The sequence below is a fragment of the Athene cunicularia genome, assembly GCF_003259725.1.
Source record: "Athene cunicularia isolate RWA chromosome 3 unlocalized genomic scaffold, athCun1 chr3_part1, whole genome shotgun sequence".
In the NCBI taxonomy this organism is placed as follows: Eukaryota; Metazoa; Chordata; class Aves; order Strigiformes; family Strigidae; genus Athene; species Athene cunicularia.
In genome coordinates this window covers 97,902,619-97,914,125 of record NW_020799097.1, presented here as the reverse complement: position 1 = coordinate 97,914,125, position 11,507 = coordinate 97,902,619, and positions in this window count along the sequence as shown.

The following is an 11,507-nucleotide window of genomic DNA, read 5'->3' as shown; positions in this document are numbered from 1 at the left end:
GCTACCAAAACAAGGTATGACTGAGGAAAACGAGTGCTAGTACAGCAGCCTAGCCAAGGATCTTCCCATTCGTTTTTTATTTCTTGCCAATCTCACTATGTTGCAACCTGCCCAGAAACAAGGAGAAAGTGTAGGCTAGGGTATGAGTTTGTTATCATAAATCCAGTGTTACCACTTGAAAATGGATTATGCAGATGAGTAACATCAAGCTCTTGACACAATTTGTAACAGTAAAGTTGGAAATTCAAGTTAGTGCAAATGCTCTTCAAGCTGGAACAGTTGCTACTGCAAAAGCAAAATGAGTAAAACCTATGAATGGCAGACTTGGGGAGTTTGTACGTTGTTTACTGAATATCACATGTTCAAATCTAAGGGAAGTTCTTTTTCAAAAGTTACCTGATTCAGTTGGAGCCACTGAAGAAGAATAATGCTTAGAGATTCTGCATCAACACAGGGTTCTGTGTCTTCACAAGTTTTCTCTAATTCTGTTATTGGACTGGAGTGCAACTGCAGAACCCTGCACATTTTGGGACAGTTTATCTACGGCCTGAACTCTACAAATCAGATGTGGTGTGTAATTAGAGTATTTGTTGTAGAATGAAGGAATTCTGAGCTCTGATGTTGATTCATCAACAACAACAAAAACTGCAATCAGGAGGAGTACCTATTTATATCACTTCCATTTATGTTCATACTGAACTCTTGTGGAACTGCAGAACCAGAAATAGCTGTGGCTCTGCCAAGCAAAGACAGCCTCAATTTCCACTGGACATTCCAGTAAGCATTACACTTAATTCCTGCCTTTATGGTAGAGTACAGTAATTAAGTGATGTGCTGCATAGCTATGGCCCTCTACCACTTTCTACATGTCATAATGCATCATGCTATAAATGAAGTCAGGAGTGGAGCTCCTTTGCTGATAATCTTGTGCTTGGCAGGATCTGCAGATACATAATAATTAACTGATTCCCAATTATACAACATAAATTGTCGCTGCTTTCTCAAGCAGGTAATTGCATATTAATAAATGCTAAATAATAAATATTGTAGGTATGAAAACCTACATATTTTTTTTCCCCCTGTTTATAAAGCTAGATTTACCTATTTTCAGACATATTCTTCATACACAGAAGCTTATTCTGCCTTCAAATTTCATAAATGACAGTGTAATTCTGGTAAATTAAAGATGTAAAAGTATCTGTCTGTCTTTAAAACTTCAATCTAGTTCTTGAGCTCTGACCTCATAGGAAGTGAGCATTTGGCTCCTCAGTAAAATCATCTCTGGATTAGGTTTTGCTCACATTCAAGTCAGCCAGGCAAATAGTTTCTGCCATTTGACTTCTCACAGGCGGAGTTGTACTGCTTTCAATTAGCTCTCCCCATCTTGTCCACCCACCCCAAGCCTCCTGGAGACCAGGAATAGTGTATTGAGTAACAGGAATTTTCAAATAGCACAGTATCAAATTGATTCCAGGCTCTGCAGCCATGTTGCAAACTAAGTTTTGCCGTGAACTTTTATTTTAAAATACCTGGTATATTTATTTTCTATATCTTTGCCACTTTCACCTTCTAAAAGAAAAGCTTGTTGACAATTTACTGGTCATGTAGAAGGGTGAGGAAAGAAGATTTTTAACACTGGAAAACTGCTTGCTTTCATAACATGTGTCTTGGTTTACATGTAATAGAAAATAAGCTTGAGATGACAGTTTCTGAGGTGCTTGTTTCCAGAGCTCAAGCTATGTTGTTTAAAGGGGTGTCTGTGTAGACAGCTTATGTAATTACTTTGAAGAGGACCTGTACAGATTATCTTCCTGTAATGTGCAGTGAGAAGATCAAGTTGCATATTTTGCAGTGTGTGCTTGTGCTCTTGTGTGTATATATTATATATGCGTGTGAAGTAAGCACTGGAGAACTGAAGCAATAGATCCCGGCTGTGAAATTTTATGCAATGTACACTTAACACATGTAAATGCTTTGTCTGGCAATCATGCCAGTCACCATAGAATAACATGCAATGAGTAGAAAACAATTTTGTGGTAAGTGCAGCCCACAGTGGTTTGATGAAAAGTCCTAGTAAGAAATTGCTTTCACGTCAGAAAATTCTGTATCGTCAGAAATTCCTGAAATGTCAGCAAGGGTGTAGCCCTTATGAAAATCCTTGAATACTCCAGGGTTACTTTACCTTGCTTTCCTTTGTGTCTTCTTTTATCTTCTTTCATCAGGTGTATGAGCAACCAAGTGTATAAGTATTGCGCAAATTTGTGTATTTATGATGAATGAGTCTTAGTCATTGGTGTATTTAAATTTTTTTGTTTTAAGAGCAGTTAGCTTCTTTCAGAGGTAAAGTTTTCAGTGCAGAACAGGCACTGCAAGAATCCTGTCAAAGGGCTACCTCGCACAGAACCTTTTCAGTCCTTTGTATATAAGCCAAATACCTACAGTGTGCTCAGTTTTCTGTTTGGCATTTTTTGATTTCATAGAAGAGCCCCAGGGAACTGCATGCTTAGCTTCCTTGCAAAATACCTGAAAAATACATAAGCAGAAAAAAGATAGGAGGTACTTGACTTCCCCCCCCCCAAAAAAAAAGTGTGGCTAGAAAAGTTAAAAAGTCCACCTTTTTTTTTTTTTTCTGATTGAAAACAATAAGAACCTACAAGAATATCTATCAGCCATCTCAAAATATTTAGAGAGAGCTTTTGCCTTTCAGGGAACTCCACACACCACATGGTAACAGCAGGCTTTGAGGCCGAGGGTGGGAGCTGGCCACATCACCCCGCAGAGACTGCAGAGGTGGGAAGGGGCTGGGGAACAGCATGGTGTGAAAGAGCTGGGCCTCAAACCTTTCAGTGTGCCCAGTGGGTGTTTCTGTTCTGAGCTGGCTCTGTGATTTGGGAAGGGTGGGACCTGAAGGGGAAAAGGAAGGAAGAAGAGCTTTCTTCTTGCTTTTATCTTTCCATGTGGTTCTGCACTCGGATGAAGGTGTCTTCCCCTGAGCACTTGGCTATTTCAGTAGTGCATAGTCAAGTGCATACTATTTTAAAATCCTAAAGCAAAAAAAACGCATAAACTCTCTTTTATAATGGTATCCTAGCTTTCATGTAATCAGGTAATTCAAGGTCGACCATCTTTTTCACTATAGGTTTGCCAAACTATTAGACTTCCTTTGTTACTATTTCTTCTAATGACCCTAATCAAATGTGTGATTTTGAAGAGAGGGGGAGATCCTTTTATGCTTTCTGGTTCCATTTGAACTGCATACTGCTAAACAGTAAAACCAGAAAAATTAAGCTCTGTTTTGATGGTGTAAGTCAACATCTATTATCATAAGAACATATTTTTTGGGGATTTTTTTTTTAATTACAGAAGAAAACCTCTCTCATGTCCTTCCAGATGTCAAGTAGGTGACACACAGCACTTTTTTTTTTTTTTCTTCCTTGTAGCGTTATACTTCAAAATGAATAAATTTTGTTTTTGTTTGTGCTGAGTGGAAATTAAACACTGACGCAGCCTTATTCTGACTATGCTTTTACTGTCAATTGTAACCACTTAAAGCAGTAGTCTAGTAAATAATGTTGTCTGCCAAGAAGTTGGCTTAGGTGGAGTTTTCTGAACCACTCCCCAGCACTCTGAAGAACTCCTGAAACTTCCAGTATCTGTTGCTGACACTTGAGAAAAGAGGAATTTGCTGCCTTCACACTCTCACTGTGTTCTTCTTGAGATCACAGTACTAAATCTTTTGAAGGTCTAATTTGGCAAACTTGAGTTTGGAGGCATCATTTAGATTTCTGGTGGTCTTAATGAGCTGCAGAGGAAGAAAATTAGTGTTATGCCCATATTCTAATATATTTACATATGTGTGTGAGTATAAAAATATATATGACCTATACATCTCTGTTACATAAGCATTCAGAGGTGTTGTCTCCTCTAACCCAGGACTAGTGTCTATATGAGTTGTTTACATGTGTGTCAATGATGCCTCAGAAATGGTATTCCACATATAGAACTAAAATAAATTATTGGTTATTTTGAAAGTGATTGTTCTCTGAAGATTCCTGTGCCATGTTGGATGTAGTTGTGAGGGAGAAGGATCAGAGTGCAGTAAGACACTGAAAAATGTTGGATATGTGAAATTTACTGTAGTGCTTAAGGAATCATATAGTATCATAATGTTATGTGTATTGTGTGTACATAGAAAGAGAACAAACTTCAGACAGAGGACAGCTGTAACTACCATGAAGTACAGCAAAGTTTTAATGTCCACACAAACCTCAAACTGAAACAAACCATTGAAGATACAAATGAGTGTTATTCCCCTATGCCACTTCTGAGTAGCCACTTAGAGTAAAATTGAGCAACTTCAGCCAAATTGTATAGAATATTCACAGAATTTTACTACTGGAGGCAAATATTAAAGGCTTCCTCTCCTCAGAGCTCCTGAATAATAAGATGGCCTCTGAAATACTCAGCAAATTTGAACCAGTTGCTACAAGATTATAAAAGCCCTAAGGCAGAGACCAAGTTTTAAGTGAGCACTTTATTACTCTTGTGTGAATCCAGCTTGATTCACTCAAGCCCTGTATTTAACTGCTAACTGCCTCGTCTGGAAAGGATATTCTGTGTATCCTGTGATAGCTCATCCATCATCATCAGAAATACATTTAACAAGATAGGAAAAACCCTCATATTTGACTAGTATGTACATATGCAAGGAAGGGGAGGAGGAAGTTTTGAACAAGGTTCTCCTTCCACTGGCCAAATAAACACACTGCTGCCTATTATAAACAACGGTTATGTTGCTGATGAGTTGGAAATTTCTGCATTGCATATATTGCATAGTAACCAATAGAACCTACCATTTTCCATAATGTTTGGTCTGTTCAAAACTTCAATTCTCCTCCTTGGAGGAGCACAATTATATGAATTGCACTGAAGATTGTAAGTAACTTCAAAGTTGCTGGTTTAGGGTCTTTGTTCAAAAAGAGTGATCAGTGTGTGAATGACAGGTAATGGTGCAGATGGTCAATGAAATATTATTTGTTGTAATCTTTTGTTGACCCACTACTAATCCTAAATCATGAAAGAGAATGCAATGGCTGATACCTAGAAAATACAGACTGTTGCAAATATGGGCAGAATTGCAAAGACAAGACAAAGGCAAAGTTATCTAAACTATAAAAATTCTTATAATGGAGAAGACATGTTTGCCTAATTGAGACTATCCCATTTCAGCTGGTAGTTTTATATCAGCTAAATGTCACACATCCATTCCCAAGTCAGCAACGTCAAATGTCTTCCTTTGCCTTTCACAAAATTACCGTGACCGATGTATATTATTGCTTCAAAGTGTTAAGTCATGTCTCATGATTGAATCACATGATAAAGAATATTCCTGTTGATTAATAATTGGTCTGATTGCCTAACCTGTACTCACTTTGGTAGTCCCTCAGAGAAACAAGCTTCAGGAGAATGACTCAAATGTCAAATAAGTATTATAAGTTCGAACCTTGTTTTACCAAATGTAATCTCTGTTGCAGCCTATGGGAATTTAAAACATTGAAATAACCTGAGTCTCCTTAAGGTTTTGTAGTGACATGATACTCTGGGAGGGGAAAACAGGGTTCTTTGGGTTTTACTATATAATCCAGTTTTACACACTGGCTGCAAATCAGGGGTAGTGTCAAGATGACTTGATTCTACAAGCTAGAAAAAAATAGTCTGTACTGAGTTAATTTCCTTAACTAATTTGAAATTGTAACAAATAATTAAAAATAATTATGATACAGTTCAACTCAGACATTTTGAGAAGACATGCCAAATTCTGTAGGGCATCTGATTTCCTTTAGTTGGTCCTTATGTTGTTTATGCATGTTGATGTTTGATTTGCTAAGGCACGGATAAATATGGCTAGAGATGCTGGGGTTTATTTATCTTTTTCAGGTCTTTTGGCTAGTTGCATTGCAGAGGAGGTGACTTGCTGCTTACGAGTCTGAAGAATGATAGGCTGTTTGGGGTCTGCCCCTTAAAGAAAATGTATGACAGTTTAGGGTGAGGGTAAATAAGTTTAGGGTAAGGGTAAATAAGACAGAAATGTATGAACACAGCGATAAGGAAAAGCACATGTAGAGAAGAGCAGTGCTCAAGGCTGAATTTACAGGCTGTTCATTACTGATATACAGACAGCTGTAACTGCTGTGAAAGTACCCTAGTGGGTTGAGCAGCATGGGCAGAGTGCTTTGAGTTGATCTGGGAGTACGTGGAATAAATCATGCTGTTTCCACATCTCCTTGGCACCCATGACTGCAGGACCCCTTGCGATCAGAGGATCACTAGCATCGCAAGTATCTCCATAAACAGAGCATGTTTTGCTAATCACTGAGAAGAAGCAGGCTCTGATAATTAATTACCTGCCTGGTGTTTGTGTGTAGTTCATGCTCAGAAGTTTTTCATGTGAATATAGCAGGACAACACTTGCTTTGTGTCCTCTGGCCACACACTTGTCTTTATGCTGTTTTGTGCAGTCACTAAAGTAACAAAACTTGACATACATATAAGTTATAGAAGGATAAAGCTGGAAGTTTTGTTGAGTCCAGTTGTTTACGCTCACAAACACAATTTGTATTATATAAACTAATACAGCTCCATCTTGAAAAGCAGTAAATTTCTCCAGATGTTTTTTTGGAAAGGTGTCTTAAGAAAGACAAATTCTTCTCCTTAGAAACTCATTTGTAATTTCTAGTCTGAGCATATGCATGGCTACATTTTATCCATTTGTTCTTGTGCCATTTTTTTTCCTTTACCTTAGACAATGTTTTTCCTTCCTGGATTGTCCCTTTCCCCACAATGAATTTATAAGTAGTAATCCTATCCCTTCCAAGCCTCGTTGTATGAAATTCTGTTGCTTCTTGGAGGATCATCAAACCTTTCTCTTAAATAATCCCATTCTGAAGTAATCTCTTGAATATGACTGGCCATTATTGTGTGTATTTAACTAGCTACGTGAGTCTCATGAGTGCCTTGTAAACTGACAATATTTTTTATCTCTATTCTGAAACATTAAGATACTTGTGTTTCCTGGGGCTGTGATACTGATGCTCATAGATAACTTGTCATAAACACTTTCTAATTCTGTCAGCTAATGAGACAGCAGCAGATGTTTTTAGATCCAGGCATTTATCTGTAACTCCATCTTAAATTCTGAACTCCTGGGGTCAATCTATCTACTGCTGTTCAGTGTCAACCAGTTATTTCTCTGTGTAGCTTCCACCTCCTATGTTGTCAATGTCTTCTAATTTTACACCAGCAGCATCTTTTGTTGGCACATTCCTGGTCTTTGAGATGGGCACCTTAGAAAGATCAAGGAACTCCACCAGTGATATCCTTCATTACTTTCCTTCTTGCATCCACCTGTTTTCTTCTCCTCTTAGCCTTGTTCTAAAGCTGGCCTATTATCAAGGTGTTTAGCAATTCCAGTTACTCCGGCCCTTCTCCAGTATTGCATTGAGTATTGAATTTGCTATTCTCTTGCCCTAAAAATGGAGATGGTCATGAAAAAACCTTTTCTTCACTATCCTTAAGTTTGAAACTTAAACTGGATGCAAGACATGTCTCTCTGAGAGGCCTTTAGGGGCTGTTTCTGTGAACAGAATAATGTGAAGAAGCAAAGGACAACAGTAAATGGATATTCCCTTCTACCACTGGGTTTGAGCCTTTTTTGACCTGATCTGATCCTGTTCTTTATGTATACACATTTAAATTACTACGTGTAGTGCGCTTTTCCTTCTCTCATACATAAAAAGTGTGTGTGTAGATCTTGGCTGGTATTTTGACACTTTTTTTGTTTGGTCATATTGCTGAACTCAAATTACAGTATATGTAAATAAATGTAATTTCAAGTTCCTGCTGTGGTATTTTAGTTGTGTATATGATCCTGTTGGCAGATCCACAGTGTCAGGTACATAGAGTGATGTTCGTCCGTAATTACACCCTCTTTTACAAAGACTCACAGTTTTGCATTTTGACCATTTTCTGCATTAAAGGGTGACTGAGCTACATGGAATACCTCTATAGCTTATGTGTTAGCTTGACCAGTCTTCAACTTTTGCTTTTGTTTTCCTTTGGAGATGCAAACCCTTCCCTCAGTGAATGGAGATTTCCACTCTAGCCTGTCTCTCTGCTTTTACAAGTGGTGCAGTGTGCTTTATTTTTGCCTTAAGAGGGAGGGGGGCATGGGTTGAAAGATAAGAAAGCTGTGTTGTAGTGTACTGGTTCCAGAAATGATAAAATGTGAAAAATAACAGACTTGTTCCAGGGCCATGCAATCAAAATAGATTTTGCACTGGAGATATAAAAAGTGACTATGCAAAACATTCCTGAAATAATTTATGCTGAGTTCAAGTTTAAAGCCAGAGATATACTAGTATATTATGTGTTCGTCTGGCATTGTGTTTTGAAATCAACAAAATCATCTCAACTTTTGCACTCCTCTCATTGCACTGATTCCCCTAATATTGTACAGTCAGAACTACAGGTTTGCCAGTTTTTCAACTGGAAGGCTTTATGGGTTTTCAGTGTCAGTTACCTGGTTTCTATGACAGTCATATGCTATGACTTATTAGTATTCATGGACTGAGCTATCAGCTTCTTTAGTTACACATATTTCACTCTGTTCTGGGCTGTCTTGTTGCCACACTCAGAAAGAGAAGCATTCATATGTCTCTTTGCTTGACAATGTTTTTCTGGTTATGCTTACTTATGCCAACCACCAGTGTAACCCACCTGTTGGTAACCAAGCTGAGCTGGTAACATTTGCCAATCCTGGGCAAGGCCTGAGTCCTGCAGTGGGCAAGGTAGCTTGCCTGTTGCAATCCTAGTTTAGAGTCTAAAAGGTTTTACATTTTTGTGTGTGTGGCCTGGCTATGACAGTGGCCTTAGGGCCAGAGAAAGTGCCCTGGCTCTGCTTAGCTTGCTAACGCAGGTATAGGTATAGCCAAGGGGTAAAGACCTATCAGGACATTTCCCAAGACTGAATATTTTTGTTGTGAAGGTATTTAATTTCCTTCTTCTTTCCCTAACACATAATTTTCCTCATTGCTTCCAGATCTTTTACCATCTTATTTCATGGAGTGGTTTGTTGTTTTGTTTTGTTTTGTTTTGTTTTGTTTTGTTTTGTCTTGTTTTGTCTTGTTTTGTTTTGTCTTGTCTTGTTTTGTTTTGTGTTGTGTTGTTTTGTTTTGTTTTGTTTTGTTTTTGTTTTCCCCAGATAATTAGTTATTTTTAATTCTGATTGATCAGGAAAATATCCAGGAGAGAACTGAGACTAGAAGGGCGTTAAACATGAGCTAACTAATTTGAACATGTACAAAACCATCTGCAAAAGGCTTCATATAACAAGTCTAAATTCCTATAATAAAATAACTTATTAATCTGCAAAGTTAATGAAGTCTCCAAATAGCATGCAAAAAATTATTCTGAAGTATAGTCTTTCAGTTAGGAAAAAACTGTAATTTGAATTTAGTCTGGTGCAAAGCCCACTGAAACAATTGGGAGTTTTGCTAGTGCTCTCAACTGGGGCTAGACTTGGCCTCCAAATGCAAGCACTTTTAGGGTGAAAGAATTATAGTCCAGTGGAAATTACATTTTCCACTCAAAATAATCTCTCTGTTCTGAGAGGTCAGCTGAAAGTGTCCCGGAACTGGGACTTCACCAAAGAGTTATAAAAGTTACATGTGAAATTGTATATGCTTTGATAACAAGGTAAAATTAAAAATGGGGGGGAAACATACAAAGCCACAGCAAAATATTTTTTTCGGAAATTATATCATATGCATAACACTGTAGAGATCATACTTAGCATAAACTGTCTCCATTCATTTTCTGGAAATGTCCTCAATATCTGTGTACGTGCTTACATATTTATATTGTAAATTCTCTGCATTTGGAAACTAACTGACTGCCACAGTGCTACAGCAGGTGACCCCTGGAGCACGTGGCAAAGAGTGGAAAGCGACAGCCATTGCTGAGGCTGGTCCTCCCTTCACTGCCTTGTACTCAGCCTGTATTTCCATCAGGGCCCTGCTCTGCCCAAAGACACAATTATAATTTAGTTGCAAGTGTCTTCATAATGGAACAAATAACTTGCATCTTGAAAAAATTGTGGTTTTATAGCATGCCTGGGAGGATTTGTGTTGCATGCCGTGAATGGCTCATGAAGTGTTTGAAGGGATGAGACTACATGGGAACTTTTGAAAGACTGACCCAGATATGGGGCCAAAAATAGCATAGTTTAGCTCCAAACCTTGCTTTGAGTAGAGTGAACTGTCTTACCAGGTCCCAGATATCAGGAATCTTGGGTGAGCCATGTTAGCAGGTTCCAAGTTTTCTTCTTTATGCTTGCTGTAGAAGGGAGTTTAGAGACAACTGCTGTTAAACGCAGTGTGAACAAACAGGGGCTTGAGAGCCAGTGAGGGAATTAAATTACTTGATAGTATAGATACATAGTCTGCAGAGGTCAAAAGGAACCTGAATCAACCCTTGGGTATTAGCCTAACATGAAGTTGCTTGGGAATTTTTTTAAATATAATTTGATCTCCTATAAAGAAGTCATAATGAAAAGTGTATGTGTGTGTTCATGTTTATGTACAGGAAGGAAAGGTAGAGTCTGAAATATGATCTTTGAAAAACTTTTGTGCCTAGTCCCAATCATAGGCTTAGGCTGGTTGAGGTCTCTCTCTCTCCTAAATAGGGAGAATCAAGTGATTATTAGGGTGTTAATATTGAGTTGGGGCTGTCTATGCTTATTTAAGATTGAGACGTGTTAGTGACATGTGAATGGGCAAATTAAAATTACTGGGTTTAGTTCCTGCTACATTTATTTTTATTGAGACACACAGTTTAATTATGCTGCAGTAGGGGTTAATTTAACTTGTCTAAAAAAGAGAAAATCAATTTACTGCCAAATTCACATATTTATAATACTCTAGGTTATACTAAACTAGAGCTGTACTTTGGAAAGTAAAAAGTAAATTGATACTTTGCACTGTAAGTGTATAATATTTAGGTATAGAAATAATATAGGTATAGAAAGGTAGTCAGATAACTTCAGTTAGAATGAATGAAGTGATTTTGTTTTTAATGATTTATAAGTTACTTATATTTAGTACACTGAATTTGTTGTGTAGCATCCATTTGAAAATATAATTTAAATATTATATATCACATTATTACAGCATTTATATGTCCTTTTAAACCCTTTGCTCTACCTTTTGTTCTGATACCTTCCTTTTAAATTTATGTAGTCATCCTTTGAATGATAGTGAGAGGTTGCTTCATGGAAACAGTGGGGGAACAAGGTTTAATGAATAGCAGGAAAGTGTTTGTTCTGCTGCTTTTTTTTTTTTTTTAATTAAAAAAATTTTTTTTTTTTTAATAAAAAAAAAAAAAAGCACATTATGTGTATTTTCATGGAAAGACCTAATATTTGTTAGGAATGGCTGACTGATTTTTTTTTT